The sequence below is a fragment of the Branchiostoma floridae genome, chromosome 15 (genome assembly GCF_000003815.2).
Source record: "Branchiostoma floridae strain S238N-H82 chromosome 15, Bfl_VNyyK, whole genome shotgun sequence".
Taxonomy (NCBI): domain Eukaryota; kingdom Metazoa; phylum Chordata; class Leptocardii; order Amphioxiformes; family Branchiostomatidae; genus Branchiostoma; species Branchiostoma floridae.
Genome location: NC_049993.1, coordinates 12136961 through 12150990, shown reverse-complemented (window position 1 = coordinate 12150990; position 14030 = coordinate 12136961). Strand labels below are relative to the sequence as shown.

The following is a 14030-nucleotide window of genomic DNA, read 5'->3' as shown; positions in this document are numbered from 1 at the left end:
ATTATGAATATGATGCTGTGTATAGTTTTACGGAAATAAACTGATTTTCATAAGACTTAAGAAAGTCTGCACATACATGTAAGTGACGAGTCACGACTCATGTATATTTATAACTGAACATCTACGTCTAAGGTGTACTTATACCATATCCGTAAAGAATATAGTAATGACTCAGGTATTAAGATGCTGTGTATAGTTGTACCGGAATAAACTGATTTTGAGAAGACTTAAAATGATCAAGTCAGTACAGCGTGTGAGGTATAAAGTCCAGCCTTATTTGCCGTTGGCTCTTTCAGCGAGACTTTGGGACGATGGCAGCCTTGTCTGAATCTGGCTGAATTAACTCTTAAGCTACATGGTGCGTGTCTTTGGAGTTAACTGTGTGACGCCACAAAATGATCCTGCCCCCCTCCCCACACGAAAACCTGTGATCAGACTCAAAATATGTATAGTTTTGCCTGTCTTGCATTGCTGTAAAGCTGGTTTAAGTGATAAAATATTATTAAGGAGAGAAGAATTATTGGCAGAATTAACATATTAACTAAAACACTTTCCATGGACACTAAGGCAGGGCATAGTCACATTTCTCATATGTTTTCCTATTATTCCTACAATAATGTTAAAAAAAAACTGCTGATAGCAATCCAAGACCGCCTCTTTGGCAACAAAAACAAGACACCTGAACCTTGTACGACATATGCATGACTATAAACAATGGCTTCAATTTTTGATCATGATACACTATGGTACTGGTGACTATGTTACCACAGTAGTGACCACACCCTAAATAGAAAATGGCGAAAGCCCAGAAGTACCTAGTGCACATGTACCATCATGGTTGTTTTCAAGAGACCAGCACATTCCCATCTCCAACATGGGAAGAGAGAGGCCAATGTATCATTTGTAATGGTGAGGTAGGGACAGCCAGTTTACTTTTCTCATCTATGGTCCATTTGTGCCCCAGCAGGCTGTTTGTGTACACAGCCATGCTTGAAGAATGGCCCTGACAAAGTGTGGTAAGTCTCAGGCTTTAAAGCTGTTCAGTACCATGGGCATGGAACAAGGCTCCATCTACATGTACCTGTAAATTTTCCTCCATCCTCTCAGTTTGAAGTACCACTGTGACAGTTCTCTACTGAGCAACAAAGGTTGGATAAATCTAGACACTCTAAAATGTTATTTCCTACAATTTAAGGTGGTACAGTGGGAAACATCAGATGGCTTCACCTTGATTTTCCATAACTTTTGGTGTACTATTTGGTGCCCTGAAGAAAATGTCAGTCAAACAGGTTTGATTGTTCACAGTCGGGAAACCTTTGTCAAGAGCAGGAAATTTCTGTCCAGGCATGGTAGGATGGATGCTGGAGAATTGTTGCTGTTATTGGGTGGGCCGACTACTCTCTCTTCGCAGCCAGGGGCTGAATTGTGAAGAGTTTACCATAGGCAGGGCTAAATCCTAGGGTCTAGAGCGGCTTCCATTCGGCGCTAACTCGGGTCACCTCAATACGACTGTAGTAACAGTCTTGAGCGGCTGCCATTCGGCGCAACTCAGAAAGCCCTGGTCTTGTACATGTAGCACCTCATGTTAATGGAATTTGTACTTGGCAATTGAAATTGTAGCATTGAGACATATCAGTATGTTCTTGGAAAATGCTACTAGTTTGAAGTTGATTCTTAAAACAGAGCTACTAGTCAAGGTGAAAATGGCAACTGTCAATTACTGCATTGCATGTATGCAGCATGGGCAGCTAAATCTGACAGGGTAATAGTACTGGCTCAGGTGCTGTCAGTTCGTCCTGAACAAATCCTAATGAATTGTGCTTTCCTTATACCATTCCATTTGACTCCTTTGATAGCCTTTCTAGAAGGGTATTTTTTTAATGAATAGATCTGGCTATAGTGTTGCTTGTCAATCTGAACATGGCAGTTGCTAATACCAAGGAGGTTGAAATCCCTCTTTCAACCTCCTTGCTAATACTATCAGTACAATGGAAAAATAATTTTGCCTTAGCTGTGATCCGTGGCTGTGATCAGTTCTGAACAAATCCTGATAAATTGGTACTTAGACCCTGCCTTTTTTTTTATTCCAGTCGCCTCCTTGGTCTTCCTAGAAGGGTAGTATTAAAAGTACAAGTAGAATATGGAAGCTGTCAATTTCTGCACTGCCACATAAGTGTAAGTAAACTTGGCCATAAAGACGCTGACTTAGCTGCTGTCAGTACAGGACAAATCCTGATGAATCGGTAGAAAGCACCTATTCCTCGATTCCATTTTGGCTGCTTGGCTGCCATCTTCTTGGAAGGATGGTGGTGAAAAGGTTAGTTCCTATTAACTAATTAAGACCACTATAATGGCAGGCTTTGCATTCCAAGTCTTGGCTTGAAAAGTTCATAAATCAAAAGCGATGTGAAACGCATTAAGGTTATGATCTTGGTAAATGGTTTGTATGTGTTATGAGTACCTGTAAGATCATCTAGGTATAGGGATAGAAGTAGGGAATCTGGTGAAGACACATATAACTGTGTCAATTTATTTTCCTTTTCAAGATTACATGCATGTCTTTTTTTCATTGACAGAAGATTTGTGGGGCTAATGACAAAGACGAGATGTAACATTCTATTCTGTGCGTAGGTAACACTGAGTAACACATGCTCTTGTTTAAATGGAACAACATAAGACAAAACAGTTGTAACCTCTTGGCACAGTACATTTGCATGTTATTTCAGGTTGCACGCTTCTGTAGAAGGCACTGGCTCGTGTTGCTTCAAGTTCAAATTTAAATTAGGCAAAATATATGGCTTCAAAAGTGACCACTGTAACTGGAAATATAGTTTTTAGAAAATGTATTTTTTTAAAGTTATTTAATTTGCAACACGTCTAGTTGTACTGAAGACAGAGTTCTTGTGACCATCTATTTCCTCAATTCAAATAATCTGGTTGGTTTCAGTGCCATTTGGAGTGAGTTGCCCATGCCAGTTCAATCTTTCTTTTCAAGTCCAGAATTGCTTACTAGGTGATCAGGCAAATATATCATTGAAATATAATATGCTTGAGTCGGAAGTGCATGTCATGTGCAGGAAAGAGAACAATAGTCAACACTTTGATGAACAGTTCTTGATATCGGTATTGCTCTATAGAAGGGTGAATAGCTTGCATAGGGCAAAATTAGATGCAAGTTTTGAAAACACCAGTATGGGTTCATGTTCAGTTAGGAGTTGTGAAATGCTGTATTTCTTAGTACAAGGAGGATCTTTACTGATTCTGCTTATCAAAGCATTTCAGAAATTGAACGAAATCCTCTGTGATGGGCGTGCCTTTTAGTTTTAACCACTTATTTCAGTATATGCAGTGGAAGCCAAAACATTTGGCTTGAGAAACACCTTTTAAGTTGGAGTCTTTAGGCGCAGGCACGCTATGTGTATGAAAAGTTCAGGGCCAGCTCTTCCAGAGGGGCCAGGGCTTGTGGTGAGGTAAGCTTGCCAAATTGCCTCCAGTGGGAGAGAGGTCAGGGGTTAAAAGAATGGGGAGAGTTTGCGGCAGTGTTCTGATAAGGCGAATGCTCTGGCTTCAGATGCAAGGTTACAACTGTTTATCTGTAGGGAATAGCCATGGGAGGTAGACCTCCTGGATGTTGAACCTCGTCCAATACGGGAATCTGTGTACAGTTTAAAGAACCCAGTGACAGATTGTGGAGGGATTTTGCAGCATGAAGTTGGGAAGTACAGTCCGGTAAGTGCAGAGACAGTGTGATATTACTTTTGAGTCTTTGAATACGTGCTACGGTACTAGAGTATGTGTTTGTGAAAATGACCTGGAAGGTTTAGAGCAGATGTGCATGTTTTTCCAGCGTAAAGGTGTACATTCTTGGCAAAGGTACTAGCACTAGCAGGCCTAGGGTTTTTTCTGAACATCGGAATTGGGAGCCTACCCCTTACACTTGTGTCCTCTTACCCTTGGCTTGGGAGCAGATTCTATCAAAGGTTGAAAAATTAATTCAGTTCGACCACTTCAACTGCAACATTTCTGACCATAATTTATGGTTTTGAAACATGTTTATGTGGAAAGGAAATGATCGATGCAATGTATGTTCTTGTACTCTTTTTGTAAATTTTGCAAAGATATCAGGAAAGATGATCAAGGTCAGCCTCCATAGGTGCATGTTGGTTTCTCTGCGCGCTTAGCTACTGTTACACGTAAACTGCAGGACATTCAAGCCGCCAGTCCCTGAAGACGCAGGTGTGCAGTTACAAGTGTGGGGTATCAGGTGTGCGTAATGCGATTAAGGAAGGAAGTCGTAAGCCACCGTATTTCCTTGTGAACAAGAAACAATTCTATGGATCGTAGTTTCGAAGCACTTTAGGGAAGGTTTAAAAGCCGCTAAGGCCAGACCAGCTGTTTCAGTTTGAAGTCTTTCCTAAATTCCAGTATTCCTGTCAGATGAATGATTTGACATCCTTATTCTAATAAAAACTGCACTTGTACATTGTATTCAATGAAGAAGCAGTTGCCTTGATGAAAAGAAGTTTCCTTGTTTGAGACTTTTTAGACTGTTCAAAGACAGTTTCATTGTCATAATTTATGTCCTTTTCCCGTATACCAACCCCTACACAGAGTAGGCAGTGGGCCAAGGTCAAATTGTTGTTCAGCTGAAGGACCTTGGCAGATATCACAGGTGACAGACCAGACGCTGTTCCCCCCTATAAGTCTAGATCTGTTCTCAATGTAAGAGACATAACAAAAATATTCCCACTCATCTCTAGGAGATTTGATTTTGAGCCACTGAAATTTCTAACGTATTGCTTGCCATGTCACCAGTATATTAAATCATCAATTGGGAAACATAGATTTTAAGAATATATTTGTCATAAAAATTCTTCATTCAAAGTTGATGCTGAACAGTACTGTTGGATGATTTTGTGGAAGTACTAGTCTGATAAGATACAAAATATAGACTGTATGGATCGGTGCTTGCAATATACAAGTGATAAATTTATAAAAGATAGTTGAAGAGTGCACCAATTTTTTTTCTCATTCTGGGTTATTGTCTGTGAAGTTAAAGCTGTGGTATCCTCAAAATGTTTATAGCACAAATTTGTTACTTGGAAATTACTCTTCCTGATAACTTTCAGACAGGTTTGATATTACAGACAGATATGTACTACCGGTATTATATTAAACCATCCCTAATTTCCTGTCGGAAGGGAAATGTGTTTACGCTGCGAATCTCGGCCCACGCAGAAGGATAATAGATCGTGTTATGGATACAGACCTGTCCGTGGAACCAAATTAGACTTCCTTCAAATCATATCTGTGAAACTTTGAAACTTTGAAACTTTATTAGAATAACCATTAGCGGTGGACGCCATCCAGGGGCGGAATCACGGCTTACCGGAAATTGTACGCAGGCAGCAGTGATTTGACAACAGACTGTTACTGATTGGCAGATATGACTGTAATGTCACACCGGACATCCCTGTTTTCCCCCCAATTATATTTCTCTGATTGGTTTCGGTAGTCTGTGTGCGTTGCTTCAGGTAAATACCTTGTTAGCAATAATCAAAGTAGCTAGAATTTGTTTTTTCATGGCTATGGCACTCAGAAATTGTGGATTTATACAAATCCTGTTTTCTGGATACTTTGAAGTCAAAGTCACAACACCATAGAAATAGTCAACTTTATGTGTACATCAAAGCATCTACAAAATGGTTGGGCAGATAAAAGTTTATCTATAATATAGTTTCATTTGAAAGTCAGCGAAGGACATACTGAGACGTAAAAACCCAATCATTCAGAGTGTATTTACTGTTTCTGAGTTCATCTTGTCAAGAAATGTTTTCCTTATCCAGCAACTTAGTTTAACAGGATTATACCCAGCAGCCAGTCAGCATTATGTTCATCTACTGAATGGAGGTAAGGCTTAAGAGTAAGAGGATCATACATGCACAAGTCATGTACCTATAACATAAGCATTAGGCTGCACTAGTGCCTTGGTTTCAGATTTTCAAGGAAAAAGGATAGCATGATAGATCAACATTTGTACAATTTTACAAATAGTAAAATTATTAGTATAGTGTATCTGCTATGTTGAGCAAATGCCAGTATCCCCCCCTTCCTCTTCTGTCAGTCTCCTGTTGAAGAAGTGGCTGCTCAGTCAGACTCAGTCAGGGTGAATGTACTGGTAATTTATTTTTTTTGCAAATCACACAATTTATGATCATGATGGCACCTCACAGGGCTCGCAAAGGGGAGTGCTGTAAGGAATTTATTGCTGTAATACAGACTAATGTTGGATTAATGGGGTATGCGTACATGATGAGACTGTTAATATAAAGTATTCATTTCATATAAATCTTCATATATATCGTTGCGAGGTACGTGATATTTTTCACTTGGAAAAAGTCTGCCAGGCATTTGTCTACAACGCCCACTTTCGACATGTTTTTGCAATATAGAAAATTTTATATCCGTCATGCCAACCTGAGTTCATTTTCGGGAGCGCATTGGAATTTGCAGTATGGAAAGTATCAAGCGTAGGAGGTTGAAAATGGAGCATTGTGTTAGAACTTAGATACATTTCATCAGTTCTATTAACTGAAATGGTGATGATATATATTTTACATGCATTGGCAGCACATACATTAGGCAAAATATCAAATTGGCTAGCCTATCAACATAAGTCGGTAAAGGTGGTATCTCACTGCACTTGGAGCACCAGTGTGGCACTGTGGGGCTCGTTCACTGCGGCACTGTTGTGTTGTTTACACCAATTTTTTATGATTTAGATATTGCGTAGTACATAAAACTATGACTTAGAAGACAACAAAATACACGAAAAACATAAGAAAATTTGTTTCTTTTCTCTGAAATTCGAGTAATCTTTCGAACCCCGCAGTGCCGCACCGGTGCCATCAGATACCACCTTAAGTAGTTCATTTCCAGTAAGAAGTAGTTCATTTCCAGTGAGAAGCAATACCCCAAGGAGGCCTGCCCACTTGCAAGCTACCATGTCCCAGTCCTGTACCACAATTGTGTGGGATAAGCACATCCAGACAGTGGCTTAGCCTTCTCAGTGTCATGACCGATTAGGGTGCTAGTAGTCTGTGTAATTGGCCAGTCACCTTGGGAGTGTTAAATGGAACACAGCACCTGTGTATCTACAGTCACAGAGATAACGTGCTGTGTACATCATTAGTGGGATGTCCCTCGGTGGTGGATCTAGAATCCTTTCATCAGTGGTGTGTGTATTGTGTACATGTATGTTATGTGTATGTGTGCATACCCTGTGGATCTCTCCCCTGTATGTTTGTAGGAAATGTAAACTTATCAGCTTCCCTAGACTCAGGTGTTACGTCTTAATTGGTTCCTACAGCCTTTCGGCAGGGCGGGGACACCTGTGGCCACCTTAAGCTGGGCCTTCCTCCGGGCCTTCTTCAGGCCTGTTCTTGGAATGTCCTTCAGGCAAGTTAGGAAAAGTTCTGAAATTAATTGGGATGTTACAAAGACTTTTCCACTCCCTGCAGCTTCATGTTTATTGAATGAAAGCTCAAAGTTAGGTTGGTCTGACGATTTGATTTTACAAAATTAATGCACGCTAATGTCAAAGCTGGCTTGGGCAGTCAAAGTCATAAATATACAAGCGAAAGTTCGAAACAGCTTGATATTTTGTAAATAGCCCGACTTTTTCTCTTGAGGCTTTCTAATTGAATGAAGTCATAGAAATTGTTCTGTAGGTTAAATCCATGGTGCAGAATTTCACAAGTCCCATCGGAAAAGTTTTTACCAGCTTTAAAAATTTTAAGAAGTTTGTACCTCCTGTTTTAATGTCTTGAAGTCCAGAAAGATTAGCTACTTACAAATTAATGTATGATAGCTTATTGGCTGAATAAAGTATCCAAAATGTATTTTCAAAGTCAGGCGAAAGTAATGTAATGTATAGCCAATAGGTGATGCTGTTTTAGGATGACTCTGATTCAGGATTTGGGAATGGTCGAGTAGCCAAAAGGTCTTTTTACTTCCATTTATGTCATGAAGGCATTAGATGTGGATGTTGCTAGTGTACACTCCACTAGTCTTAATGTACACATCTGTCTTTAAGTCTGACTACGAAGGCGGCCAGCTTACGCTCGGAGAATTTTTGTGAGCCCAGTGTCTCCTTCAGGGTTCCATCAGGTCATGACCTTTCACCAGTGGAGGATTTAGTTAGCTGGGAAGCAGTCCAAAAACTTCTGACATTCTTCCTGCCTCCCCTAAGTCCCGTTCACACTGCGGTTGTCAAAGCAATTTTAGTTCAGATTAGACATCGTGAAAGTCTGACTGCTTCTTTTCAGAATCAAATCAAATTATTTCCAATCTCGTTGAATCTTGTTAGATGTAGCTTTTGTAGAAGGGTTTGAGACAGAGATTTTTTGTGATTTGATTTGGGCATGAAGGCTTGGGTCCAAGTTTATGACGTCATACTTGTTGTTGTGCGATCAGAAGTCTTAGCGTGTGAACACACCTTACCCCTGCTCTCACCCTGGTACCTGAGGAGTAGCAATAAAACTTGCTGCCCCATAGAGCCGTATGAATAAGTGTTATTGAGCATGTACATGTAGTTTAGATGGTAACAGTGCAAAAATCGGTCTCTCTTCTGCCTTCTAATGGACTGAGCTATGTCCGAGTTTTAAGAAGTAAAGCTGAAAGACCTACAGGTATAATAGAGATTACACGATCAGGCAGATCCCAACCATTAGCTTATACTGCTATGTATAGCTACGTTCCACATCTTAGAGGATTAATTGAAAGGAGCTGAAAAGTATTCTAGGTTACAGGAACTGTTTGCTTAATATGATCTACCAGATGAGTGTATATTTCACAGAAATCAAGAAAAGTTGAATATGCCCAGTAGATACTATGTAAGATGTAGTAGCCATCTTGTACATTATATGATTTATTATGATTATGCTGTTGATATGTGAGAAGAATGACTGTGGTTTGCCTTCAGTAATTTGAAGTCATTTAAGTTTACTTTGTATGGATCAGAATCTGATATACATGTAGGAGTATGATTTGGCAAGTTGTTATTGCATAAAACAATGCTAACTTTCGTCATGAATTTTACTTGTAGACCATTAGTGTTAATGAACATAGATATCTTTTGTCGTTTATATTCATTCGGACCAAAATTGCTAAATACTTAACATACATGCGTACAATTTTTAAGTTTATGCATATATATGCAAATGTCCATATTGTACTATCCCCATTTTCTGCAATTGTTGGTTTTGGTTTTCATGATTTGGATACTTAAGTATGATCACATTCTCAAGTCATAAGTAATGTGTAAATTTACGCCACTGCCTACTCTTAATTGATTCTTATCAGTTGATCCCACTACTTCATAGGTGACATTGTTCTCAATAGTTTACCAACAAACAGACAGGCTTGGATTAGAAAAGACACAGACAGACATGGGAAATGACATCATATCCCTTGGCACTGTGTCATGTAGCATGACATGACGCAGACTTAGTGGTGGTTGATCACTATCATTTTAAATCTGGTATAACCTATTCCTATCATGTGTCATCCTTTCATCATACGTCATGACATAGCATTTTGTTATCTCAACTATTAAAATCTCTGTATACATTTATCTGCTGTATCAGGAAGAACAAGGTAAAATCAGGGGTTGGTACTGGTACAGTGCACCAGTAGAAAACCATATTTTCTTGTTTCACCTGTCTGGAAAAAAACGGACCTGAAAAAATTCAGTAGACCGGATGTTGGACCAAAATAGTAGTGAAATTGTTTTGAACATTGTCCTCTGGACCTTGACCATACCTGCACCTGAATTTTCTGTACCAGTACCCACCCCTAGTAAAGATTTTGAGGCTGTAGGGGCAGTGAGTTGTATTAGGAAAAACGTATGGCCAAATTTTATGCTGGTGATTTTAGGGATGAACAAATGACAGTCTTTTGAATGGAGGTTTATGACTGCATTTATGAAAATCTGATAAAATCACATATGATGTTGTATTCATTCTGTATATTAACATCTCAAGCTACATTTTTAGTATTACTAAGAAACAAGAAGAAGCCGCACAAATGTATTAGATAAGTTTTAGAACCCATGTTCCAGATTTAAGTCTTAGAAACCATGTTTACTGTATTATGACCTTTTGTATATAGACGCCTGTACTTAGTCCAATAGGGCATGGATGTGCAATAAAGGCTACAGTATTTCATTAATAAAGGTATAGGGTTCTTCAAGGGTTTAGGGATTCGACCTTCTTAGAATGTAGAGAAGCAAACGTATTAATCAAATAATGGATTCAAACTCAAAGCATTTCATTGAGTTAAGGATGTCATTTCTGGATTTTTATTAAACCCATTTGTCATGGCTCATTTTCTTGGTGGCATGTTGTCATTAGTAATACTTGTTGGACTGCATAGATTAATGACAACTTGGTATGTATAAGGCCTGTCTTCCACATGATGAGTCGATGACAAATTGCTTTTTTCAAAAGGTTAACACGAATGCCTGGCCCTGGCAGAGCTGATCATCCTGTTTTTGTACGTAAACAAATTTGTCTGGAACGCTGCTGTCGTAGGTGTGCAATTACATTACATTCAGTCTCCAAACATACAATAACACAGGCTTCCAAGACAAGATGTTTACTTAGTTTTGCTCGATGCAAAGTCTCAGACAGAAGACTTAGTGTATTTCTTTTTCTTTGGTGCAGTAAACTGTATTCTCATGTAAAGGTTTAGTATCAATAATAAGTGTTGTTCACACAAATGTAGAGTAACATGTATGAAAAAAAGTATAATAGTATCACATTCATGTACAATATTATGGTACTGTGAAATAATGTAAAATTGTAGAGCTATTATTCTGGGTGTTCCTGTGTGTTTATGTTTTCTCATATTTGTGGTTAGCACAATTTGTAAGTTTGTGATAATATTTGGTATATAGGTAAGTCTTGGTAAGATGAAGATTGAGATCACTTTTGGACCTCCCGGTGGCTTTCCTTGGTACTGCAACAGGACAGTTGGTTTTGTGTCTTCAAGAGTTTTCCAATTAGAATCAGATTATGATTTGAGGATGGCCACTTGCAGCAAGGAACTTCCTTCATGCTTTAATTTAAAAAATGACGCAGCGTTTCTGTCCCTCCAGTGGTAAAGCAATCCAATTGCACCAAAGCAGTTTTTGTCACAGTCAGCGTCCCTGTCATAAATACAAATTGGATAATTTTCTGCAGGTGGCATTGTACTAAAGTCATTGGCACGTGGGCCAGGGTACTTTTCCAAACTACAATTTGTTTGGGATGTTACATCATCCCACACATGTAATGGTCTTGAAGGAAACAATTTGTGCCCACACTCAGCCAGCAGGGAAAATACTTGCCAGTTAATCAAGAGTTTGATGTAGCTGTTTGAACAAAGCCACAAGAAACAAACATCATAAAGCAATGTTATTGATACGAGGTGACAATCAATGCACAGTCAAACTTGTACAATGTACATCCTGTCAAGACATTACTAGTAGTGATCACCTCTACATGAAGACCATCTAGCCAGTGTGACCACTTTTTTATATTCTATAGTTACCACCTGTCCTCAGAGACCAGATTTTATTGGTTTTCTTGGGCAGTTTGGACTAGGATGCCATAGTGATCCTAGATTGAACTTGTTGAAATTTTCTTGCTGTCATCTCAGCCTTTTTGCCTTGCGTTAGCATAAGGCCTTGTATAAAGCCATGTTGCTAGAGTCTTTCTTCAGTTTCTACCATCTACACTTGCAACATTTGTGCGTGTGGGACCATGTCTTGTTTTGCACCATACCGTAATACAGTTGCGTAAATTGCATTAGGAGTTCAGCTCCTGGCAAACATGCATTACGAAGTTTTGGAGGCCGGACTGTCACCAGGGATCTGCAACCAGCGGAAATAAAGACGGGACTGTGCGTCACTGTGTGCAGTGTTCTTTGTTTCACACCTAAACGCTAAAATCCCCTATGACGATTGGCCCCGAGGTTACCTGAAAGACGCGGTGCCCCGATGGCAATGGCAATGGCATTCACAAATGAACGTCAGATACATGAAATGCATAATAAAGTCACATGGTATAACATTATAAGCTGGTGTGATATTCTGAAGGGCAGCTATATCTATATAGATACAGATACAGGTTACTGAAGGAACCAAATTTTTGGTTTTAATTGTCAAAGTTACAGTTGAATCAACTTTGTATGATTTAAGAAATAATGATTATTGTACATTTCATGTTCACATTCCTGTGTGGCAATTGCTAGCATCCAATGTCAGAAACCCCTTCTACTTAAAGTGGGAAAGTATTAGATGTCCCCGTCTCCCCATAGAATTTTATAATTGCTATCTTGTGCTCTTGTATGCAGCATGTAGAAAGACCTACTTTCATGTACATGTATGAGCCGGGCACCCTGAGCTACATAAAGAATTGCCTCGTTTATTATATACCAACCCTTTTAAAAATGCAACGTGTAGGAAATAGGAGCCGGTATGTGTAAGGCTAAGATATTTTCCATCGCTTTAAATTAGTATTTGCTTGTTTCATTTCCTCTATTAGACTGTGAACGTTTGTGTGGAAAGTGTGTCTAGCTGATCCATAAGATCGGGCTGTACAAATACATTATGGAAATGGGCTCGGTAATGCTGCGTTGTGACGAAACAGGGACCTCCCTTCGTAGGCATGGTTATGTAAAAGATGCATGTCTTGCTGCCTTATTTGGGCAGCATAGGAAAAAATTTTGTCGTCAACGCAACCAAACTTGGTGCGGCTGCTTGCGTCATCGGGGCCCTTTGAACGTACAGGTACATGTAAGCAGGTGGCTGGAGAATAAAAAGATCAGGTGGCAGCTAGGCCTCAGTCTTCGGCTTGCAATCAGGCGTGCAAGGAGGTAAGTTCAGTTGTGTCGTCGCATGGCTAGAGCTGGCTAGAGTATTTCTTGGCTAGAGTATTTCTTGGTGTAGTTTTGGACCACATCAGGACTAGAAATAGAGAGATCGACTTCCTGACTCCAAAGGTTTAGCAGAAATGATTTTGGTGTGAAATTTTTCATAAGATGAACAGTTTGCACGAGTACATTGATTTCTCGCGGTGACATTCTTCGCCCCGGAAATCTCCTATGTGGGCAGAGAGCACTGCCGGGCCCAGAGGCCAATTCCTCGCTTTGACTACCGGTAGTTCCAATATTGAAAAAGCATCTGGTGGTTATTTATCAATGTAGGTATCTCAATGTAGCTGATCAGGCCAACCGATTCTGTTTGCAACGTTTCTATGTCTGGAGAATAGTCTTGGCATGCACGTACATACATGTATTATCTACCTCTGGGAACAACAGGTATACAAAACATATTTGCTAATCCATGTATATAGCTTTATGCATTATTGGTTGGAGAATAGACTGCTCAGTTTAAGACATGCTAAGGATTTTTCATTTGCAGTCCTTATGAATTAGATTAGTATTAATTTGAAAGCAGTTTTGTTAGTTTAGAATTTGAACGAATCTCTTATCAATTGATCCACGGCAGGAAAACTACATGTAGCAGTTTTTTGGTAGTGGAAAGCCTGATAATATTTTTGTAATTAGCACTGTTTGCTTTTCTGTATTCATGGTGGACTGATATCAGATTATCCCTAGCGTTGTCAAGGTCATATTATCACGGGAAACATAATCTTATTGGAAGCACTGCATTTTATTGCCCTTTATTGGGGCTCTGGGATAATTCGGAACTGCTTTTTTATGAGCCCCAGAATTAATGGTTACTGCTTGTACCTTTCATGTCCATTATTTAGGGCTTATCTTTTCAGGCAATGGTAACGATAAATGTTGAGAACAGAAGTGATCTGTTTGTGTTGTTTTCTTATCCGTTATAGTAAGAGGCAATGTTTGCCCTAAGAAAATCAAACATTCCTCCAAAGCTAAAAGAGCTAAGGTAGTAGTTTCTTCATTAGGGAACGTTTATATACTACCAGTACCACAAGAAATTTTTTTGGGACGGGCGACAT

The 14030-nt window shown here is 39.4% G+C and overlaps 1 protein-coding gene across 8 annotated transcripts in view; it reads left to right on the top strand.

Annotated features, from left to right (window-relative positions):
* The window catches only part of LOC118432370 (phosphatidylinositol phosphatase PTPRQ-like), an 82853-nt gene that overhangs the window by 12185 nt on the left and 56638 nt on the right, over nucleotides 1–14030 (top strand). The window contains exon 1 of one of the 8 annotated variants that reach the window (XM_035843909.1): nucleotides 3711–3729. The exons of 5 other annotated variants lie outside the window; for them this stretch is intronic. The gene's annotated coding sequence lies outside the window, so the exon portion shown is untranslated. Of the gene's footprint in view, nucleotides 1–3710; nucleotides 3730–10727; nucleotides 10747–12899; nucleotides 12919–14030 lie in introns of those variants that run through there. 2 more of the 8 variants (XM_035843912.1, XM_035843911.1) reach the window with 2 other exon arrangements.